Source organism: Gracilinanus agilis, chromosome 6, assembly GCF_016433145.1.
Source record: "Gracilinanus agilis isolate LMUSP501 chromosome 6, AgileGrace, whole genome shotgun sequence".
Taxonomy (NCBI): domain Eukaryota; kingdom Metazoa; phylum Chordata; class Mammalia; order Didelphimorphia; family Didelphidae; genus Gracilinanus; species Gracilinanus agilis.
The window spans coordinates 265,976,344-266,000,501 of record NC_058135.1 but is presented as its reverse complement, the minus strand read 5'-3'; positions in this window follow the sequence as shown (position 1 = coordinate 266,000,501).

The following is a 24,158-nucleotide window of genomic DNA, read 5'->3' as shown; positions in this document are numbered from 1 at the left end:
ACTAAACAACAAAGTTTAATTTTTTAGGGTAATACATTTCTTTTTTTGTTTATTATTTTTTTATTTTAATAACATTTTCACAGAAGTTTTTCAAAGTCACATGATTCAAATTTTCTCCCTCCATTTTTCCCTCCCCTCTCCCAGAGATGACAAGCAATTCAGTCTGGATGGTACATGTATTATCATACAAAACACATTTCTGTACTACTAATTTTTGTAAGTGAATAATCTTATGGAACCAAAACCCCCAAACATACACCTAAATAAATAAGTTATAAATCATATGTTTTCAGCTTCATTTCTTCTCCAAAAGTTCTTTCTCTGGAGATTAGTAGCACTCTTTTTCATAAGTTCCTCAGAATTGTCCTGGATCATTGTATTGCTGTTAGCAAAGTCTATTACATTTGATTGTCCTACAATATTGTAGTTACTGTGTATATGTTTTCCTGGTTCTGCTTATTTCACTCTGCATCAGTTCATAGAGGTCTTTCCAGCTTTTTCTGAAATCATCCTGTTTATCATTCCTTATAGCACAACAGTATTCTAGCACCATTGTATACCACAATTTGAACAACAAATTTTAAAACAGATGATTGCTTTGATACAATCTATCTCTCCAAATCTGTGAATGAGTTTAATATTTTATAATTCCATAATTGTTATTCTTTTGAAATATTACTCCCAGAAAAATTGGGACCAACACTCTCCCTTCTATTTGTTAATTTAGCTATATGTCCTTGGGCATGTGAGGCAGTCCCAAGTTTTCTGATGAAAAACTATAACATTACCTGTAAATTTTTCCTTTTCCCTGTCCATGTCCATGCTTTCTGAAATCTTGTATAAATAACTTGCAGACTGGGCTTTTTAGCAATCACCAATCAGCAATTTGTTAGTATTAGAATTACTATTAGAACTATATAACTATTAGAAATGGTCCCTCTCTAATGAAATCTAAAATAGTGATCAATTATTTATTGGACTTTGGTGCCCCTCCCCCTCCTCCACCTCTCCAACTTCCTCACCTTCTACTACCACTTAATAGATCCAAGGCAAGAGCCAAGATTTGATTACTAATCACTATAAAAATCAGAGTCTCTCTGCAAGAATTAATTTCTCTATTAGAGAGCAATGACAAGAAGCCACATGTTCTATACATTGATCAGGAGGACTGATGAAAATTTTGGGCAATACACCTATGTAAAAGTCTAAAGTAAAATTTTCAAATGAAAATATACTCTTCTCTTTATTCTTCTTTCAGTGGCCTGAAACAAACTGGTCTGTTTTGGCATTTGAAGCCCTTGCATATTGGATATGTCCCTCCTTTCCAATCTTATTGATATTAATGTTTGGAATTTTATTCATGTTTGATTTCATGACTACTTTTGGGGGGATTTTCTTGGCAGAGATAGCAGAGTGGTATGCCATTTCCTTTTCCAATTTGTTTTTACAGATGATAAAAAAATAAAGAAAATGAGATTGTTACTTGCCTTGGGTAATACAGTGTGTCTAAGATGACATTTATTATTTTTTTTGTTTATTATTTTTTATTAAGAATATTTTCCCATGGTTACAAGATTCATGTTCTTTCCTTCTCCCCAAACTAAGATGACATTTAAACCAATGTCTTCCTAAGTCAAGACGTGTTATTCTAAGTACCACCTAGTTGACTTTTGTGGTCTTATTGTGCGTTACTTGCTAGGGCGTACTTTATGGTCTTGCAAAGCTGGTCTTCTTGATATTTCTTTCACAAGATACTCCATTTATTACCCATTTCTTTGCCCAAGATGGCCCTTTTACCTGAAATTCACTCTCATTCCCTCTGCTTTTTAGAACCTTTTGTTCCTTCAAATCTCAGATCAAACTCATTCTCCTACATAATCTCTTTTTTTACCCTCTCCTAATGTTTATGCATGCAAAATTACTTTATATATATGTATACATATATATATATATGTATATTCTTCATAAATATTTTTGTGATGATAATCCAGGTATGGCCAGGTGATATGTATAGCTACACAGAATGAACTCCAACCCCTTTCTCTTTCTGTCTCTGTACCTAACTCATTGCAATATGCAGTTTGCTCTGGTAAATCAGGGAGGTTATTCAAAAAAAAGTAGATGTGTGGCTACAATTCACTCTTGGGTTCTAAGGGAATAACTCTGATGTGAGAGGAAACATTTCTTTTCATGCATAACAGTAGCTCCTGAGCTCCCACTGGTGTACTTCCTATGTATATACATCTGTAACATGGATACCCATAAGTCTTGAATCAGAAATATTTACTAGAAAACAAGATGAAAGCAAGAATAATCTAAACAAAAATTCTCACTTGTTAACATGGGACATACTCTCTTACCAGTGCATATAGGATTGAAGGAGTGGGAGGTGAGGAAAATGGGCAAAAACTTACAGAAACCTAGAAATGAATCTTATAAATAAGAGAAAAAACCCACTTGTCTCAGGCAACTCATAACTATTTTATTAATCTAGATGTCTAAGGTCTTTTTAGGGAACAAGCTATGTCATATTTAACCCGATTTTGTTCTAAGTCTCTTTACTTTTCTGTTACATGAAGTAACTTTTCTGCTACTTTCAGACTGCTGAACAAGTATGGAGAATTCAAGACCTTGGATGGGTGCTGAGGCAGTGTTGAATTCTTTTAGCAAAATAGTGGCATCATACTCCTTCAGCAAAAACCAGTTCCCTTCATCCTGGGACTCTATGGAGCTAGACACATCACCTCTGGGCTTTCAGGAGTTTCCCCTTTCTCAACCTGTAGAATGCTCTAAAGAATAGGGAAGTCTTTCCCAAGCCAGCTCTTCAAACAGAGTGGTTTCTGCATTCTTCCAAAGAGCTCCCAGCATCAGAGATTTCCTTTAATCAAATTAGTTCCCAGAGGTGCTGGAGAGCCTGTCTTCAGTCAGCTTTCAAGCCTTAGTTGGTACTAAACAGCCCTTTTCCACGGAGCTCTTAAAACTAGTAAGGATTCTCTTTTCCCCAACCTGCTCTCAGCATTGCCTTTCCTCTAATCAGCTCTCAGAAACAGATACTATCTTCCTGCCTCTCAGTTAGGGGAAGGGGAAATGGAGGTGGTGATAGTGATGATAATTTCAAACACTCAATTTTTCTCCCTGTTTTCACTTCAGTCCAGTATTCTCTGTCATGCTTTTGTCTCAGCTTTGCTTTTTCCGGCTTCTGAGATTCTTTTTCTGACTTGAGATTCTTCTTGTCTTCTCTGCTAGCTTCTAGTCCTGGAACCTTTGTATCCTTCTGCCTTAAATCACTGTTTCATAATTAGTGGTGACTCACATCTCCCTTCTGATGGGAAATCCCAAATCCACAATTCTGTTAGGTTTGGTGTAAGTAGTGAATGTACAGTGTTCCCATAATCCCTAAAATTTTTCTTTGATTCAGAATTTCCCGGCAATAAATTCCAAAGTGCTGCAAACTGTCATATTCAAATTAGCTGCTGGGAAACAAGGCACCACAGCCATCTAGAACATCAGTCAATACCTTTGCTTTGGAGTTGTTTTCATTCAAGTTCTCAGAACTATCTGCATTTCTTCTCAAGTTACTTTTTCTCTGTATTTGTCTTACATATGTCCTTTTCCTAGCCCCTTCAGAAAGTACAATATTCAAATAAGAAAAGATTAGTGCCTTAAGTGTACAAGTGTGTCCAAATAACAAAAATGGACCTCACCATATGAAAGTGACTAAGGTGACAGGGAAGATCAAGAAAGAAACTCAGAAGAAGATGATGAGTTAAAAAAAAAACACCTATATTTAAAATTTGAGAATCAAGCCTATCTCCCTGATACCTTGTCTGAGACTACCCACTTCAGCAGACAGGGTTAAAATTGTCCCAGACTCTTTCTTAAAATTCAACCGGCTTTATTTGTGACAAATTTAGTCATTCCAGGGTTACTAAGCAATAATATTTTAGGGACACTTCCTCAGGATCCAACTTTAAAAAAAAAAAGAAAGGAAAAGAAAATGGGAAAGTACCATTTAGCTCTTACATTTGTTTGAAAAATTAAATATTGTACCATATTTTTAAATTAAATAGGCTTACTAAATTATTTTAGTTTAACTTATGTGTTATTTTCAGCATGCTGTATTTTAATATTTCAATTTGCATTATGTTTTTAAATGTGAATGAAAATGAACCAGTGAAGTTTAAAACAAGTATTATGAGAGATATGAGGAGAGAGAAATCACTGCTGGCTGAGTGGAAGCTTTATGGAGGATTGAGGATTTATAAAATGTTGTGGATAGAAACTTGAAAACTATAACACACTTTTAATGATTCTAAGCTGCTCTATGTTTTCCAGGGTTATTTTTAGGTTTTTGTCTTATCTACCACTTACTATATAGTAAGAGCTTGATAAATGATTTTTGAATTATTGGTTGATTGTTTTGAAATTCCACATTGAAAAAGTACCCAGAATTGGGGTTCATGAATCATAACAAAAGGAAAATAATCTGAATTACAGGTAATTTAAAGGCTAGCAGAATGATGCACACTCATCCTAAGTGTAACATTTCTCATATGCATGAAACAAAATCATCGTCATAAACCTTACCATTCACTCATAGGACAAGAATATCCTAAGACCTTTGGGAGGAAGGTCTGGTTTTGCCTTAACCTCTCAAATTCCTACTCCACAACTTTGTTCAAAGAATCAAGGAATCATGGATTTAGATCCCAAAGCAGTATTAGAGTCAATTAGATCTCCCCACTCTGACCCTGGCCATTATTTTTCAGTTTAGGAAAATGAATCCCAAAGAGTTTAAATGATCTTCCAAAATAACACAGGTAATAGTGGCAGGATTATAGTTTAAGGTTTATGACTCTAAATCCACATACTTTTCTCTTTTGGATTGGATGAAAGAAGGATTGTCATTTGCGGGTATTAGTGAAATAGTGTAAGTATCCAGAACTTGATGAGAATTGGCTTTTGATGCATCTGTTGAATTATTCCCTAGATATGTGTGTTAAATTCACTGTGCCCTGATTCATGGAGATGAAGGTAGATTCATACAATTTCAAAAATTTTAGTCCTTGTAGTTTATTATAGTTGATCTTACATGTAGTAGTACTCAATTCATTAAAATAATATTTTTCCTTTCTTTTCTTTCCTTTTCCGCTCCCTTTCTTTCTTCTCTTTTTTCCTCATTTCCTCTTTCAACTCTATTTCTAGAAGATTCATAAAATTTAATTTAGAAAGGATCCTAGAGGTCAGGAAAGAGAAAAATGGACATAAAACATGGCAGCAGAGATAGCATCTCTATGTTTTTCTCCCTGTTTCTTTCTCTGTTTCTCACAGTGTAACTAATATATGGTAGATAGGATTACAAAATGAACTTAAATATATAGAAATATATAGAAAAGCCATGGGTGTATAGTGTGTACCTATGTACATACACACTGTATATGATATATGACTCCAATATACAACATGAAATTATGTATAATACTATATATAGTGAAATAGTTTACTAGACAAACTAAAAGGTCATCTTTCAGGGCTGATATTCTATAATAGCTTTGATGATTTGAGCAGTTTAATTTCTCCTATAATATTTGAGTACCACCATACATGTACTATATTTGCAAAACCTATTTCCACAGGAAAAATGCCCCTTATTTCTCCCATAAGGTGAGATGCACAAAAGGACCTATCCTCTTTGAATTGAGATATATGAAGGGTGGTGGGAGAGGGCAAATGTTCATGGCTGCTCTCTTCATTAAATAGATAAATTGAGGGCTTCATTGACCTGGGAAGTTAATCTAATTTCTTCTACTTCTCATAAAATTTACTTCTTTATATTAAGTGTTTCTGTAGCACAGCTGAGGTAATAAATGCTATATAGTTATTTACTTCTTATTGCCGAACACATGGCTTTGAATGTAGATGAATACTATGTCCTCATAAAAGCAGCTAAGAGGTTTTCCTACAGGTCATATAGTGACTAGTCTAAGAAGTTAGGGGTGATTTCTTTTTCTTTCCCTCTTTTTTCATGATATTATATGAACACCTAAAATAAGTTTGTTTTACTTGTGAATTTTTTTGAGAAAAATATTCTATTAAATTTCCCCCTTTTTAGAATAATTATTGTCTATTAGAAAAAAATCCTCATTCATCCACTGATCATTCAAGAAACCATTGTAACACTCCTTGCATTTCCAGACATTTTATAAAAAAGGAGAAAGAATTGAAAGCAAAACCAGTCCATGCACTCAAAGATATCATATTCTGTGAAAGATCAAATAAGTCTATAAGTACCTAAAACAATAGCTAGTATTAATATGATATTTGAAAATTGCAAACATATTTACATACAGTATCTTATTTATTTCAAAACAACCATGTAATGTAGGTGCTATTATTACATATTTTTCATAAATGAGGAAACTGAGACAGAGAGGAGTTAAATGAGTTGTTCTAATTTACAAAGATAATAAATATCTTAGGCAGGACATGAATTTGGAATTTACTACTTTCAAGTCAGTATTCCATCTAATATGTCATCTATAAGACCTATGCAAATGTACCACAAAGGTCTTGGGGAAGAAGGGAATTAGAAAAGCCTCCTGCAGGAGGTAGGATTTGAGTTGAGTCTTGAGGGAAGTCAGAAAGAGGAGAAGAGGAAAGTACTTTACAAGCATGGGAGAGTCAGTGCAAAGAATGATAGCAGGATAATTTGATGGTATATTTGAAGAATAGCAAATAGACCAGGGCTCCTCTATTGTAGAGAATCTAACTTGGAAAAGTGTAAGAAGAAATGTGTCAGGTTGTGAAGAACTTAAGATGCTGAAGAGTATATGTTTTATCCTAGAAGTAATTGAGAGTCATAGAAATTTGTTGAGTCAGAGAGTGACATAGTCATGCTAACACTGGGAAAATCACTCTTACAGCTGAATGGGGATGGTATTGGAGTGGGAAGTAGAGAAAAGAGTAAAGTAAAAGTATTGGATTGAAGCTTTCATTGATTTTCTCTCTTCTTGGAGTCATAGGATCTACGTCAAAACAACTATTCAATTTGCTTAATTTCCTAATAGTAGCATCTTATATTGAATGACCAAAAAATGACAGTGATCAAAGGAGGTCAGCTAGGATAGTGAAGAGTATTGAGATCAGACCACATGAGAATTGTTTGAATGAATGGGCAATGTTCATCATGGAGAAGAGAAAACAGTTGGTGGAACAGGGATGAATTTTATTCTGTGTGGTCCCAGAGAAAAGAACTAGGCACAAAGACGGCTTCGGCTTGAGAGTGGCGTTCTTTCTAACAATTGCTACTATCCAAGAGTGGAATCAAATGACTATAGAATTATGCTCATTTCACATGCCAGCAAGGTAATGGATTCTACCACAGGGGATAATGTAGAGTTGATTTGGCTCTATGTCTATAATCCAGTCGCCTCTTGGATAGATTTTAAATAAAATATTCTATGATTTTATTTCTCTTGTTTTGATTTTGCAGCCTTTAATACAGGATTTGCCATGTAAGTATTTTATAATTGACCAAGCAATTAATAATTATATTTAGCTAGTTTGGAGTTTTGTCTGAAGTCAGGAAGATCTGAGTTCAAATTCAAGATCATACACATAATAGCTGTGTGACTGGGAAAATAACCCCGTTTGCCTCAGTTTCCTCATCTGTAAAATGAACTGGAGAAGGAAATGGCAAACCACTACAGAACATTTGGCAAGAAAATCCCAAATGGGGTCATGAAGAGTTAGGCATGAATGAGACAACTAAACCACCACAACAACAAAATTTGAAGTTAAATAACCATGTCAATCAGGTATTTTTTTAGTGACATTTGAAGCAGAGGAAAGAGAAATATATGTGTATGTAGTGTGGGGACAAGATCTGACAACTCCTCTTGGATTGTCCTATGGAGGAGAGTTTCATAATGGGTTTATGGAATCACATTTTTATATCTGGAATAGATTTTCAGGGCCATACAGCCAAACACCCTTACTTTTGAGATGAAGAAATGGAATCCAAAGCAGTTTAAGTGATTAGTACAAAGTAAAAGGTAGAAAGTGATAGAGCAAGACAGGTTCTTTCTGACTCAAAACCAGTGTTCTTTGTATTGTGCCATAATGCATTTTGAGATTGAAGATTCCAATTGACTTTTATTTGACCTTGTCTAGAAAACTTGTCCTCAGTCCTTCATCTTAGATGTGCTAAATGATCTGTTCTTTGGGAAGGATGAGATGGAGCAATGTTATGAAAGAAATTGATGACTTAGGGCCACAGTTCTCAATTATAAAATCATAAAAGATTATAAACATTATAAAATCTAATCTTTAGATGGTCTCAAATTTTTCAGGCACTAGATCTATGAATCTGAATGTGTGGTTACTTTAGCTAGATTACTAGATTACTTTGGCTAATAGGTGTGTGTGTGTGTGTGTGTGTGTGTGTGTGTGTGTGTGTGTGTGTGTATGTGTGTCTATTTGGAAGTGGTGGCAGACCAAAGACCAGTGGATCATTCTATTTAGCTTTATCTCCTTTTTTGCTACAGTTTTGTCAAAAAAAGAGAGATAAAACTCAATTTCATCTTTTTTGCTACCTGCCTATAATCAGACTGGGGTCATACCAATGGCATCTTTCTCTCATTAGCAAAGAGTCATCTTAAGGAAACAGCTCAGCAACTGTCAAGGCGATGCCAAAATGAGTCATTGATTTGTTGATTTGTGATCAGGGTGGCCAATTTTCTATGCTAATGGAATCCCCCAATTGCCAGTAACATGAAGGATTTCATGTCCCTTTCAAACAATATTGAACTTGCACTCCTAGTCCTGAATGATATAGAGTAAGAGGTGATACCCTCTTGTTGACTTCAAACTCTTACTCTTTAATGGCTACTTTTAGTTCTTGAATAATACCATCAGAAAAAAAAATAGGTGACTTTGGGATTTGTGAAAAAAAAAAGAACTATAGACTATATTTGGAAAGAATCTCAGGGGTCCACCAGTAACCCCTTGCTTTCCCAGAGGATTAAAATGATGCCCAAGGAGGTTAGTGAATTGCCTAACATTACACAGGAAGTAAATATTAGACTTTGACTTTGAACTTGTTTTTTTCTGACTTCACAGCCAAATCTTTTCTTTTTAAATTGAATCAAGATGGTTCTCTAAGATTCATCTCAAGACTTTCCCACCAACAGGTGGGATAGGATTTAGGATTTGTTTATTAATATTTGCAGTCAATGAACTGAAATGGAATGCTAAAAAGTTGTTAAATTTGTTAAATTAAAATTCATTTTTATTACTCCTTCTCTACTCCCCCCAACATTCCCAATTTACCAAAATGAATTTTAGCCACTTTGTCCAGTATCCATAAAAAATGAGTTTACTATGGTGTGGAAATCCATTGACTCTTGAGTCAGAGGAAGAAATTCATATATTCAACTCTACCACTTATTCTGGGTTACACTGAATAAGTTCCTATCTATCTGGGCTTCACTTTCCTTATCCTTAAATGAAAAGTTTGCACTTGTTGGGCTTGTAGTTACAAGTCTGTGAGTCTTTGATTGTGGTGCCCTGAGGCACAGCCCAGTTGTATCATCGTTTTTTACTAGATATCTAGTATGCCAGAAACTTCAACCAGCAATTGAGCAGGAATCCTCTAATTATCAAGGAAATATAATCATATCAGGTTCTCAGATTGTCCTCATCAGTACTTTCAACACAAACAAGAAAACTACTTTTAGCCTCCTTGCCTTTGTTACTGTGGCTTTTTAGAAACTAAAAATGGAAGAAAGTGATGAATATTCAAAGTCTGTGCTTTCTTTTACTAAGTTACATCCTTTAAGAAGCCATATTAGCTCTTGTAGTAAAGGCACTCAGGTTATTTTTGCATACCTGAGAGTACCCATTTTTATGATATATTATCAGTACTAACCGTATACAAAGAAAGGACATTCACATTTTTGTTTTACACTGCCAAATGGTAATCATGGGTATCTATAAGTAGGCTTCATTTTTCTTTAAGAGAAACACCTCATATAGGGATTAGTCAATGGGGAATCAAAGACTACTTGCAGGCATATTTATTCTGTGGCTTACCAATTTCAGGTATCTGGAGATGTCTCCAATTGATTTCTTTCAGGGAAAGATTTATGGAATCACACAAAAGGTAAAAGAGTGTTAATTCATGAAGATGATTTAATTGAAGCCAGACTGATAAGAAGGTGGGGGAAAAGGGAAAACTTTAGGAATCCCAGGAAGAGGTAGGGGTATAGGGCAGGACAGGCCCCATTTGTCACCTACTGGACAAAATTATCACTTTGGTTTCTGAGCAAAAAAGAAAAGGGGCGGGGGTGTAGAAAAAAGACATTTTAAAATTCTAGGATAATAGTATGTCATAGTCAGGTTGTCAGAAATATATTTAAGATGGGTTCACAGTGACTTTGTCCCAGGGCACTAAACTAGGAAAAACATAGTATTATTATTTGTTAGCAAGAAAGGTAAACTAGAAAGGCTCCAAATCATAAACATAGCTTAGTTCCTGACCTCATTTACTATCCCTAATTACTCTGTGGGGAGTGTGTGTGTGTGTGTGTGTGTGTGTGTGTGTGTGTGTGTGTGTATGTAAGAGAGAGAGAGAGACAGACAGACAGACAACCAGACAGACAGAGAAAGTGACAGAGAGACAAAGACAGAAAAAGAGAGAGAGAGAGAGAATGAGAGAGAACACAAGAATGAATATGTGTGTGTGTGTGTGTATAAACTATGTATAAGAGAACAGACATTTCTTCTTTAAATTTTAATTTTTAGTCCTTTAAACACTTATCTGTAAAAGTATTGAATGTTCATCTTGTATAATATAAATTTCTTGGTAGGGCTTGGTCACAGTCTTAGAATTATGCTTTTTAGTCTTTGTATCCCCTAAATCTCAATGTCTTTATTATAGAAGGCTCTAATAGAAGTTTGCTGCATTAAATTGAAATAACATTTTGGGCTTTTATAAGAGAAGTTCGTGGGAAGAGTTCAGAATTTAAATCAAATTGAGAAAAAAATACGCAGACTATGTGAAGTAGTTTAATCTACTACATTTGATCAATGACTGAATTTGGAGAGACTAAATTTGGAAAAATGTGTAATAAATTAAGGAAAACTTGAAGTTTCCAGGATCAGATACAAGACCAGATTCCTGCTTTCATTTTGAAAGGGAAAAGGGATAGGATTGAGGATCATAAAGGATGTGAAAAAAAGGATTAAAGAAGATCAAAATGAATTGACGATTTGAAATAAAGACACAATTTCAAAGAAAGATATGGAGAAGAAGCTAGGTAAGAGGATAGGGCAAAGCATGGGAGGGGATTTTAATGAACAGTAATTTGTTTGGATAAATTGATAGATTGAAGGGGAGGGAAAACTTGCCTAACAGACAGACCAAAGGGGAGATAAGTCTGACTATGGCTCTATAGTTGTCATTGAGACCCAGGAAGAATATTTGAAGGAGGTAGGTATTCAAGTTCTTAAGAATTGAGAGCTGGCTCTAAAATGATGTAAATAAGTACTACTTAACACATATGCAGGTAAGTATTTGTAATAATTAGAAAGGGTTTTGGTCAAATTAAGACTTATAAAAAGTTGTTGTGGTCACCATTTATAAAAATTAACTCTTAAGTCATGAGGCTGTTAGTAGTGTTAGTAGCTTTATTACAGCTAAGGTAGAGATAATAAAGAGAGGGAAATGTAGGAAGGAGGTAGAAAATATTGCCTAGCTAAATTCCCTAAATCTGAATCCGAGTGCCTCCAGTCCATGAATGTGGATCCAAATGCTAATCTCACCAACCCATGAGAATGTTTCCAGCCATGTATTTCACCAAGACTAACGCAGAAGAAACTGAGTCTCAAAAGGCAGTCTCTATTACCAAGGAGGCAAGAGTCTCACCATAGTAAGTGTCCCTCTTCAGCTCATCACCAACACAACAAACAGAACCCAAAAGTTCACCAGAATCCAAAGTCCGAGTCAGGAAGCTAATATCAGAAGCCACATCCAAAATGAGAATCCAAAATGGAAATGCCTGACTTCCTGTTGGGTTTCACCTTATAAACACTTTTCTCCACCCAACAGTTCTCCCAAGTCACATTTCAGGAACCAATCACAGTTCCTTAACTTATATAGCACTGCCTAGGATGGGAGGCAGTGTTTGTGGGATCCACTTATGGTCTCTGAAGATATGAACTTCGTTTTCTAGTAAAAATATCTTCAGGACTAGTGTGAAAGGAGGGGCACTCCAAGGTCTTGATTAATTAAGTTAAAATAAATAAATGGAGTTTAAAATTTCCTTTCACATATTTACAACTGGATCTCTTAAAAAATGCACAAGTGAAAAACAGGTTTTTACTAAAACAAAATAAACCTCAGTCATAAGATATTCTCCATCACTTTATTAAGTCTAGGTATTCAAGGAGAATAAATCAAGCCCCTTTATGTAGTTTTGCCAATTACTGGAATATGAGAATGCTCACACTAAAAATTTAGTAGTTGCCTCTCCTCAATTATTTTAAGCTGGGGGCAGCTGGATGGCTCAGTGGATTGAGAGCCAAGCCTAGAGACAGAAGGTCCTAGGTTCAAAACTGGACTCAGACACTTCCTAGCTGTGTGACCCTGGGCAAGTCACTTAACCTCCATTGCCTAGTCCTGTAACAAATAAAATTAATATAGAAGGATATATATATATATAAGATATTAGAGTTTAAAATTATTTTAAGCTGGCTTCAGCACACCCTTAGACCTAAACATCCACAGTTTCAAGAAAGGAGAACGAAAACCTGAAATGATGTGGAGAAGAGGAGAAATTGTATGATGATTTGAATCAAGTGCCTGTTTGCATTGCTGCCAAAACTGAGTGACTGTTATCTGTGTTCCAAGTGTAGGCTGAACACTCAACAAAAGAAGGTGAAGAGATTCAGAGTATCCTTCTTTTCACTTGAGATCCTTAAAAAGCATGAAAGGATTCTAAAGGAAGCAGTCAGAAGTCTACAATGGGAAAAAGTTCACAGAAGATTTAACCCTTGTCAAGATGATTAGACATAGTAAGAAAAGGAAAAAGACAGCTGTACAATTGGAGATTAAAAAGACTTTTAAATTCTTTCTGAAGGAGAGTGTTTGGTTCTCTTAGGAGGAAGAAGCTGAGTGTCTTCCTGAGAATGAATGGAGTGATAGAGTTACAAAATTTCATCAGGTTTGAGAGAAAGACAGAGAAACAGAGGGACAGAAAAGAGAGGAAGACAGAAAGACAAAGAGATGCACACAAAAACAGAGAGAATATATTTTGAGGGAGAGAGAGAAAGAGATAAAGAGAGGAAAGAGAGATAGACAGAGAAACAGAGACAGAGATCTCCTATCTTTCTCTGCCCATCCATTTGTTTACTTCATTGGATACACATTATGGAGTACTTTCTAACACAACAAAATGAATGATGGCTACTGAGTTTTGATGACTTTCATGTGCACCAATGACACACTTAAAGAGATAGAAAAATCACTACAAATGACTATGAAATCTTAGGAAAGAACCTGCAGACTATAGCTTTTGATTTCCTCATTACTGCCCATTGAGAATAAGGGATACAGAAGGAGAAAAATAATTTGGGAGACAAATAGCTGAATAACAATGTGTTGTTCGAGTATGAGATTTGAATTTCTTGATCACAACTTAAATTATAAGGTTGACAAATTTCTAGCAAGAGATCAAGTAGACCTAACATAGGGAATATACCTGTCAGATATCTTACAAATCTAATAAAATGACTCAATTAAAATTATGAAGGGGAGAAGAATGGATGTTTTTTCCTCAAATTTAGATATTATAAGGAACTTCAAGGAAGGAAGAATAAAGTTGGAAGTACCTAAAACTTTGCAGCAGTCAAATAACCTAAGAAAGGAGTCACTCCTAAAATACACAGTGTCAAGAGTCTACAACAAATTACCAAGGTTTAGGCAAAGAAATGATGACATAGAGGTCCCAAAATAAAGTGACAGATTAGACCATATATATCACTGAGGCTAGATGGGGTAAGACATATGAAACCTGACTAAGAAATATGATAGGTATAAAGGAGTGAGGCATTGTATATTAAGAACTTGTACACGTTTTCTTAAATTAGATTGAACAATTAGAAGGGGAAGTATGGAAAAGAGTATTTAAGTGCATGTAAAATAAAGGAGATATAGAAGTGTTTATTTTTAATACTTATCCAAGAATACAAAGCCAAAAAAGAAGATAAGTTTGGGAAACAAATAATATGCCTGATGCAATTAAGATACAGGTGGGATAAGGAACTTCAGTTATCCAGACATCTCACAGAATTCTCTGCTAAAAACAGGATGGCCAATCATTTCTTTGTCTTTTCTAAAATAATTTCCTTCTATTTTGAAATCACACTAAGTATTGGTTCCAAGGCAGAAGAGTGGTAAAGACTAGGCAACTAGAGTTAAGTGACTTGCCCAGGGTCACAGCTAGGAAATATCTGAAGCCAAGCCAATTTTTAATATTTATTTTTTAGAAAAGTTAACATGGTTACATGATTCATGCTCTTACTTTCCCCTTCACCCCCCAGCCTCCCCTCCCCCCCATAGCCAGTGCACATTTCCACTGATTTTTACATGTGTCATCAATCAAGACCTATTTCCAAATTGTTGATAGTTGCATTGATGTGGTAGTTTCTAGTCTACATCCCCAATCATGGCCTCATCAACCCATGTGATCCAACAGTTGCTTTTCTTCTGTGTTTCTACTCCTGCAGTTTTCCCTCTGAATGTGGGTATCAATCTTTTCCATAAATCCCTCAGAATTGTCCTGAGTCATTGCACTGCTGTTAGTACAGAAGTCTATTACATTCTATTTCACCACAGTGTATTGGTCTCTGTGCACAACGTTCTTCTGGCTCTGCTCCTTTCACTCTGCATCAATACCTGGATGTCTTTCCAATTCACATGGAATTCCTCCAGTTTATTATTCCTTTGAGCACAATAGTATTCTATCACCAGCATATACCACAATTTGTTCATCCATTCCCCAATTGAAGGGCATCCCCTCATTTTCCAGTTTTTTGCCACCACAAAAGCTCGGCTATAAATATTTTCATACAAGTCTGTTTATCTATGATTTCTTTGGGGTACAAACCCAACAATGGCATGGCTGGATCAAAGGGCAGGAATTATTTTATAGCCTTTTGAGCATAGTTCCAAATTGCCTTCCGGAATGGTTGGACCAGTTCACAACTCCACCAGCAATGCATTAATGTCCTAAATTTGCCACATCCCCTCCAACATTCATTACTCTCCCCTTCTGTCATTTTAGCCAATCAGCTAGGTGTGAGGTGATTCCTCAGAGTTGTTTTGATTTGCATTTCTCTAATTATTAGAGATTTAAAACACTTTCTCATGTGCTTACTGATACTTTTTATTTCTTTGTCCAAAAATTGCCTATTCATGTCCCTTGCCCATTTATCAATTGGGGAATGGCTTGATTTTTTTGCACAATTGATTTAGTTCCTTGTATAGTTGAGTAATTAGACCCCTGTCAGAGTTTTTTGCTATAAAGATTTTTTCCCAATTTGTAGTATCCCTTCTAATTTTGACTACATTGTTTTTGTTTGTACAAAACCTTTTTAGTTTGATATCATCAAAATCATTTATTTTACATTTTGTAATTTTCTCTAACTTTTGCTTGGTTTTAAAATCTTTCCTTTCCCAGAGATCTGACAAGTATACTATTTTGTGTTCAATTAATTTACTTACAGTTTCCTTCTTTATATTCAAGTTTTTCACCCATTCTGAATTTATCTTGGTGTAGCTTAGATAACACCCTACACATCTCACACCCTACACCAAGGTAAATTCAGAATGGGTGAAAGACTTGAATATAAAAAGGAAATTGTAAGTAAATTAATTAACACAGAATAGTATACTTGTCAGATCTCTGGGAAAGGAAAGATTTTATAACCAAGCAAGTGTTAGAAAAAATTACAAAATGTAAAATAAATAATTTTGATTATATTAAATTAAAAAGGTTTTGTACAAACCACATTCAGAAGGGAAACAACAAAACTGGGAAAAATCTTTATAACAAAAAATTTTGACAGAGGTCTATTTACTCAAATATACAAGGAACTAAATGAATTGTATAAAACATCAAGCCATTCCCCAATTGATAAATGGGCAAGGGACATGAATAGGCAATTTTCAGATAAAGAAATCAAAACTATCACATGATAATCAAAAATAACCACATGAGAAAGTGTTCTAAATCTTCAATAATTAGAGAAATGTAAATCAAAACAACTCTGAGGTATCACCTCACACCTAGCTGATTGGCTAAAATGATAGCAGGGGAGAGTTATGAATGTTTGAGGGGATGTGGCAAAATTGGGACATTAATGGTAAAGAACATTACCCACATTCAGAGGAAGAACTACAGGAGAGGAATCACAGAAGAAAAACAACTGCTTAAACACTTGGGTTGATGAGGACATGATTGAGGATGTAAACCCAAAAGGACCACACCAATGCAACTATCAATAATATGTAAATAAGTCTTGATTGATGACACATGTTAAAACCAGTGTAAATGTGAGTTAGCATTACTGGGAGGGGCAAGGAGGAGTGTGAGGGGGTGAAGGGAAAAGTAAAAACATGAATTATGTAACCATGGAAAATTTTTCTAAAAATAAAAAAAATAATAAATTGGGGGGGGAAGAAAAAAAAGAAAGAAAAAAATTACTGGGAATTGATGCTCAACATAAGAGGACAGTAAGAAAGAAACTTACTTCCCTTGTTAAATTCAAGTTTCCTGGCCCATTTGAATTACATTCACAGGTCCTGAAAGAACTAGTTCATGTCATGGATGAACCTGTGGTAATACTATAGATTATGGAAAATATTCAAGATACCCCATGATTAGATAAGGGAAAATTTTTTCCTGATTTTCAAAATAGGTAAGGTTATTGAGTGGTGAAACTATAGGCTTTCAGTCTTTATGATTCTATGGAAATTCTAGAAAGAATTATTAATAAAAGACATGAGATATACCTAGAAAGAAAAGGAGGGATAGATGGCAATGAACCATCATGTCTTCATGTAGAACAGCTCTAGCCAGACTCTACTTATTTCTTTTCCTGACAGGATTACTAAACTAATTGAGGATGAGAAGGCTATTAGTAAAATTTACATAGATTTTAGTAAAGCTTCTGGTAATGTTTCTCAAACTATTCTTGTAAAGGGGGTGGAGAGATATGAATTAGAACACAATGATATAATGAATTCAAGCATAATAAAATGGCCACAATCAAAGTGTTAATGATTCATATCGCAATAGCAAAGCCCCAAAGCCTTCAATGGGGTACTCGAGTGATATGACCTTAGACCTGTGTTATTTAATATTTTTAATTGCTTGAACAAAGGCATAGTTGTGCATCAAACCTGTAGATGACTCAGAGCTGGCAGATGGAATAAAAATCAGAAAGTATCTTAAATGATGATAGCGTTGGCCTAAATCTAGAAGATGAAATTTAGTGTACATAAATGTAATGGATTTTTTTGAAAAAAAAACAAAAAAACAAAAAAAGAAACAAAAAACAATGCCACAAAAATAAGATAGGAGAGGAATAGTTTGTACTTATTAAAAATAATCTGAGTTTTAGTGATCTGTAAGCTATGTATTTTTTTTTTATCCTGGGACTCCATTCTAGGAGCATAGGGCCACAACCAGTAGGCAATGGGTCACTCAGGGTCACCCTGCTGGGAAGTGTCTGAGCCCAGATTTGAACAGAGGACCTTTTGTCTCTAGGCCTGGCTCTCAATCCACTGAGCTAGCCCAGCTGCCCCTACTTTAGGTTGCAGTTTCTTTAGCAGATGTAGTTTTTACAGGGTGGGGTTGCTAGCCGCACGCCCAACCCTCCTCCTTTTTCATCCAGGCTAGGGACGGTCCTTAGCCCAGGAGTGGTAAGGGTGGGCGATAAGGGTCAAGTGACTTGCCCAAGGTCACACAGCTGGAAGTGTCCGAGGCCGGACTTGAACCTAGGACCTCCAGTCTCTAGGCCTGGCTCTCAATCCACTGAGCCACCCAGCTGCCCAAGGGGGCAGCCAGGCCTAGAGACGGGAGGTCCTAGGTTCAAATCCGGCCTCAGACACTTCCCAGCTGTGTGACCCTGGGCAAGTCACTTGACCCCCATTGCCCACCCTTACCACTCTTCTGCCTTGGAACCAATACACAGTATTGACTCTAAGACAGAAGGTAAGGGTTTAGAAAAAAAAGTGGGGCTAGCAACCCCACCCTGTAAAAACTACATCTGCTAAAGAAACTGCAACCTAAAGTAGGGGCAGCTGGGCTAGCTCAGTGGATTGAGAGCCAGGCCTAGAGACGAAAGGTCCTAGGTTCAAGTCCGGGCTCAGACACTTCCCAGCTGGGTGACCCTGAGCGACTGTGTGTCCCATTGCCTACTGGTTGTGGCCCTATGCTCCTATAATGGAGTCCCAGGATTTAAAAAAAAAAAAAAAAAAAAAAAAAAAAAAAAAAAAAAAAAAGCTATGTATGGGTCTGTAGTGTGATGTAGTAAGGAAAAAATAAATTAAACTAATATTGGGACAAAGGAGAAGTATAACTATAAGACAAAAGAAGATGATAATTCTATTGCACTTTTTTCTTTTCAGAACCCATTTGGAGGATTTTAATCAGTTCTGGGCATCACCCCTAAATGATATATTCAGACAGATATTGTCTTGAAGAGGACAACAAGAGTGGTGAAGAATCAGGTCATGATATATGAAGACTGGTTAAAAGAACTACATATGGTTAGTCTAGAAAAAAAGAACACTCATGAGGGAATGAAAGTGTTACTCAGGCATTTAAAAGGATTGTCTTGTTAAGAAAATATAACTAGTGTATGGAATTCTCAAAGCAAGAGGGAAAAATAAAAGTCCTTTCAAACAATTCAGTGGTGGAGTCTTTTTCTTGTCAGAAAAGAAGTTGTACAATCAATTGTTGCACATTTTATAGTGGAAATTTTTTTTATTCAAAGATATTTCGTTTTCCCAATTATGTGTAATAATTTTCAATATACATTTTCCAAAATGTTAAGATCCAAATTGTCTCCCTTCATACTTTCCCATCCCCTTCTTGGAGATGGTAAGCAATTTGATCCAGGTTATACATGTTATCATGTAAAACATAGTGTAGAGGCTTTTTTTCCCCTAATCAATGAGTAGGAGGACTACATGGATTGTGAGGTCTTAACTCACAAATTCTGTGATTCTGTCAATCATTTGGAAATTATGAAGAACTGAAAAGAACAATGATTCTAATGTAATCTCACTGGAATTTTAATCTTCATACATGAATAGATGCACATATTACCCTTGCTATTTAAAAAAGGAAATGGGAGTAAAGGAGACTTCCTTCAAGTAGTTCAAGAAGCTAGTTTCTTTTGTATTATTCTAAGAAGTCTAACAAGTCATAAGACAATGCACGCTAAGTTCACTCTGTCTAGCTGGATTCTTCAATCTTCCAACTGTGATGGACTTGGACTGGTCCAGTTTTAGATGTCTGTGCTTTAAAGAATTCCCAGACTGAGAAGGCAGACAGCCAGACCTGAGATGCATTGATTGATCGGCCTAGGGCACAGAACAGCATACTGTGTTGGAATGGAAGTATTTTAGTTCAGCTGTGGAGAGACCTCCTGCAGAAAGAGGTGGCTTTCATTGATTCTTCCCAATAAATTGTTTATATTTTTACAAGACAAGACACCATACTCTCCCTTTGTCATCCCTCCACTTCCCCTTGTCTTTCTAACTTGTACTAGAAGGCCCTGGGATCACATTATAAACATCAAATTCTAAGGCACAATATGAAGTAGTTACCAAAATTGTTCTTTCTCTGTATAAGATAATGCCATCTCAGCACAGAGGTGGAATTTCACTACTAAGGATAAGACATACTATAAAATCACAGGTTTTAAGAATAGATCTTAAAGGTCATGTAGTTAAACTCCTTTGACAGATGAGGAGACTAAGACCAGGAATGCAAACCTTTTATTTTTTTTCCTTCTTGTCCTTGGTGATCTCATCAGATTCCTTGGGTTCAAATGTTATCACCATGCACAAATGATTGGTATTTCTCTCTCTCTCTCTCTCTCTGTCTCTCTCTCTCTCTCTCTGTCTCTCTCTCTCTCTCTCTGTCTCTCTCTCTCTCTGTCTCTCTCTCTCTCTCTCTCCTTTAATTTCTCATGATCTTTAGTTTCTTATTATGAATCATTGCTAGGCAACTTCACTTACACTTACATATCTTCATGGGCTTCTCAAAAGATCTCTCAAAAATCAACATATCCAAAATTAAAACTATTTTATTCCCTTCTCTAAGTTCATCTTTCTTCCTTTCTTCCCTGTTTTTGCTGATTTCATGACTATTCTTTGTCAGTCATATTCACTTGGAAATAGTCTTTGCCTTTACTTTTCCTTCCTATATTTAATTTGTTGACTAGTCTTGTCTATGTGAGCTCTTATAATTATTATTCCTATTCCTAAGATCTTTACCCTGGTCTAAGCAACTATCACCTCTCTCCTGGCCTATTACCACTGTAATTTCACCTGTCTGGAGTTTACTTCCCTCATCTGTAAAATGAGGTGGCTGCACTAGATGGGATCTTACAACTCAGCATTTATATAGTGCTTGAAGTTTTGCAAGATGCTTTACAAAAATTTCCTTTGGATATCACAATAACTCAGGGAGAAAATGCTATTATTATTCAGTTAAGCAAATAGAAAGACAGAGATTAAATAACTTGTAAGGTCCTTTCCAGCCCCATCTCCCTAACTCTAGTCTCCCTCCTCAGATTGTTCCTTTCCATTATGATCCAAAACAGAGATCTGCCTTTGTCTTCTTTAACCTATAAATAGATTCTTGTTGTTTCTAGGGTAGAATGCAACCCCCTCAGGGTGTCATGTCAAGCACTCAACAATATGACTCCCATATACCATTCTGGTCTTACTTCATCTAATTCAGCTTTATTTACTCTCTGTTATAGCTGAATTATCTTAGTTCCTATTTTCCATTCACACTGTCAAGCTTCTGTATTCTTCTAAAGCACAACTCAGATGCCATCTTCCATATGAGACCCCTCCTAAGCATCTTTCATGAGTTATCAATACACTTTCTTTCATAATTATTCTAATTTGATTTCTATCTCATTTATATTGAGTTACTCAGTTAAAGATTTTTTTTCCTTTGGGGAGAATTTAAGTTCCTTGATAATATATTATTATTATTATTTTTATTTTCTTTATTTTATCATCAAGTGAAATCAACATATCAAGAAACCTTTATTTAGTCCTTAGCATATGCTAGGCCCTCTATTAAAAGCTGGAAATAAAAACAAAATTAAGAAAAAAGATAATTTCTGCCTTCAAGGTCCTTATATTATAATTGAGAAAGACAAAGTACAAGAGGAACCTGAGAAGTCATTGGTGGGGTGTACCAGCACCTAGCACAGACTTACACATAGTATGCCTTTAATAAGAGTTTGTTGAATTGAACCAAGATGGCACAGGTAGGATTAACTGGACCAGAACTTTAACTCAGGTCTATGTTTCCAAATCTGTCACCATTCCCAACATACTATGCTTTTCTAACTCTATTAATTTCATTCATTCAATCAATCAATCAATCAATCAACATTTATTAAGTGCCCACTGTGTGATGGGGGTATAAAATTAGAAAGGATCTAAGAGGCCACCCAATATACTTTATCTCCCCCTCAAATCTTTATTAAAATAGACTCAACAAGTGTCCAACTAGGTTCTTCTCCATGGAGATTTCCAATAAAAGGGATCCCATTGTTTTTGAAAGGGGTCTCATCCACATTCCCGCTTAGTTCAATTTTTTAAGATTTTTTTCTTATTATACTTAAATTTGCCTGATTTTTAACTTCCAATTATTTCTTCTGGTTCCGTCGTGTGTAACCAAGGAGAGAATGCCTTATTTCTCTCCCACATAGTAGCCTATCAAACACTTGAAGTTCCCCCAAGTCTTCTGCTCTCTTCTTTAAGCTTAACAGTTTTTTAGCATTCCCTTTACCATTTTGCTTACCTTGATCATTCTACAAATGTGACAGAATTTTCTGGAGAACACATATATTACTCTATCATAGCAGTTTAGGCTTCCTTAATGTACTATTGATAAAACATTAATTAAAAATATTTAAATATTCTTATGGAATCATAAGATATTAGAGAAAGGAGGGTCCTTAAACATAATTTATTCTAACCTTTTAATTTTATTGATTGGGAAATTATGTCAGGGGTCAGGATTTGGCAAAATGTGCCCAATTGGTTGGTCTATAGGCTAGACTATATATACTCTATCAAATTTTCTCAGTTCACTCAACGAAAAACATTGAGATAATATGTAAATCACTTAGCAAACCTTAAGGCTTTCAGCTTTGATTGTTCTTATTGATATTATTTTTAATAGCACAGTTTGAGATAATATGCAAATTACTTTGTAAACCAGAAAGCTCTCAGCTGTGATGGTTATTATTGATTTTAGTTTTAATGGCATGATTATAGTTACATGCTTATCAAGAGGAAGCACAGAAGACACCTTAAAAATATTCATCCTTGGATTTTGGATGCTTACTTTTCTGAACCAAAAGTCTTTTTTTATTACCCTTATTTACCCTTGGTCTTAAAATTGATACTAAATATTGGCTCCAAGGCAGAAGAGTGATAAAGGCTAGCCAACTGGGGTTAAGTGACTTGCCCAATATTGCATTGCTGGAAAGTGTCAGAGGTCAGATTTGAACCCAGGATATTCCATCTCCAGGTCTGGCTTTCTATCCAATGAACCATCCAGCTGTTCCTAATTCCAAAGTTTTAATCTCTTTTCATTTTATGGCATCAAAATGATAATTCCAGATCAAAATATGAGAGAATTGAAAATAAAATAACCTACCAAATTTTAAAATTGTTAAATAGTCTATAATTTTACACAAGTGATTCTACTCAGTCAATGTTTTTATTGTAGGACATAGTCTGTCCCATATATAGTGTTGCCCATATTTATAATTTAATTTTTTTTCTTCCTTATCTGTGTTCATATATATATATATGTATGTATATATATATATAAGTTTATTTCTTTCATGTTCTGAGACTATATGCCAGAGTATTTTTAACATCTCCTTTGTCCTTCTGGGTGTCTCATACTTCTGCAGGACTCAATTCCTTAATTCTTGAGGCTGAACTAACTGTTCATTTGAGGATTACAAATTTAGAGGAAAATGAGATTCAGAGACCATATAGTCCAACCCCTTCATTCTGCAGAAAGGAAACTATAGCCCACATTAATTGTGACTTCTCCATTATGTCATTTGTGTAAGAATCAGAGGTGGCATTTAAACTCAGGTCTTTGAATTCCAAAGCAAATAAATTGCTCTTTCTATTATATTTTACTACATTTCTTTTGCTAGAACTTGACATTTGAAATTTCTCTAAGCATTATTTTGCTGAGAGCCATCATCTGAGTTTCTAGCCATGATACATTGAGGTTTCCTCTAATGTTTTAAGTAAAAAAAAATCATGTTTTCAAACTTAGTTTTGAGAGAATTTACCTACTCTGCTCTTTATTTCCTTTCATAGCATAAACCTGTATAAAAATGATCATCTGTCTTCTGGGCAATAATTATATTATTAATCATAGAGATTGGAGGTAAAATGTAGTATTTATCAAACCTGTAATAGATGACATGGATTTCACTCAATGTTGCATCCTTTAAATATACAATGGTAGCTTGTATCTTAAGAAAGCTCTTTTGTCATTTAAAGTTACTGAAAGCACAAGTACCTGAAAAGGGAATGCAATACCAGAAGAAATATTGAATTTGATGACAAATAATCAATCAAAAATTCATTGATGAGTTTTTCAGTTCTGTTTAATTCAGCAGTTTTCATTATTCTGTGTTCTATGTTCTAATAAGCCACATGTCACTAATAATCAACTGAGTAGAATAGATGAATATCAAAGGCACCATATTTAGAGAGAAAAGTACTCAAGACAAAACCTAAGGAACTGTCATGGTAAGGGCTAGTATATGGATGGTGATCTAACAGAGGTGACTGTCAA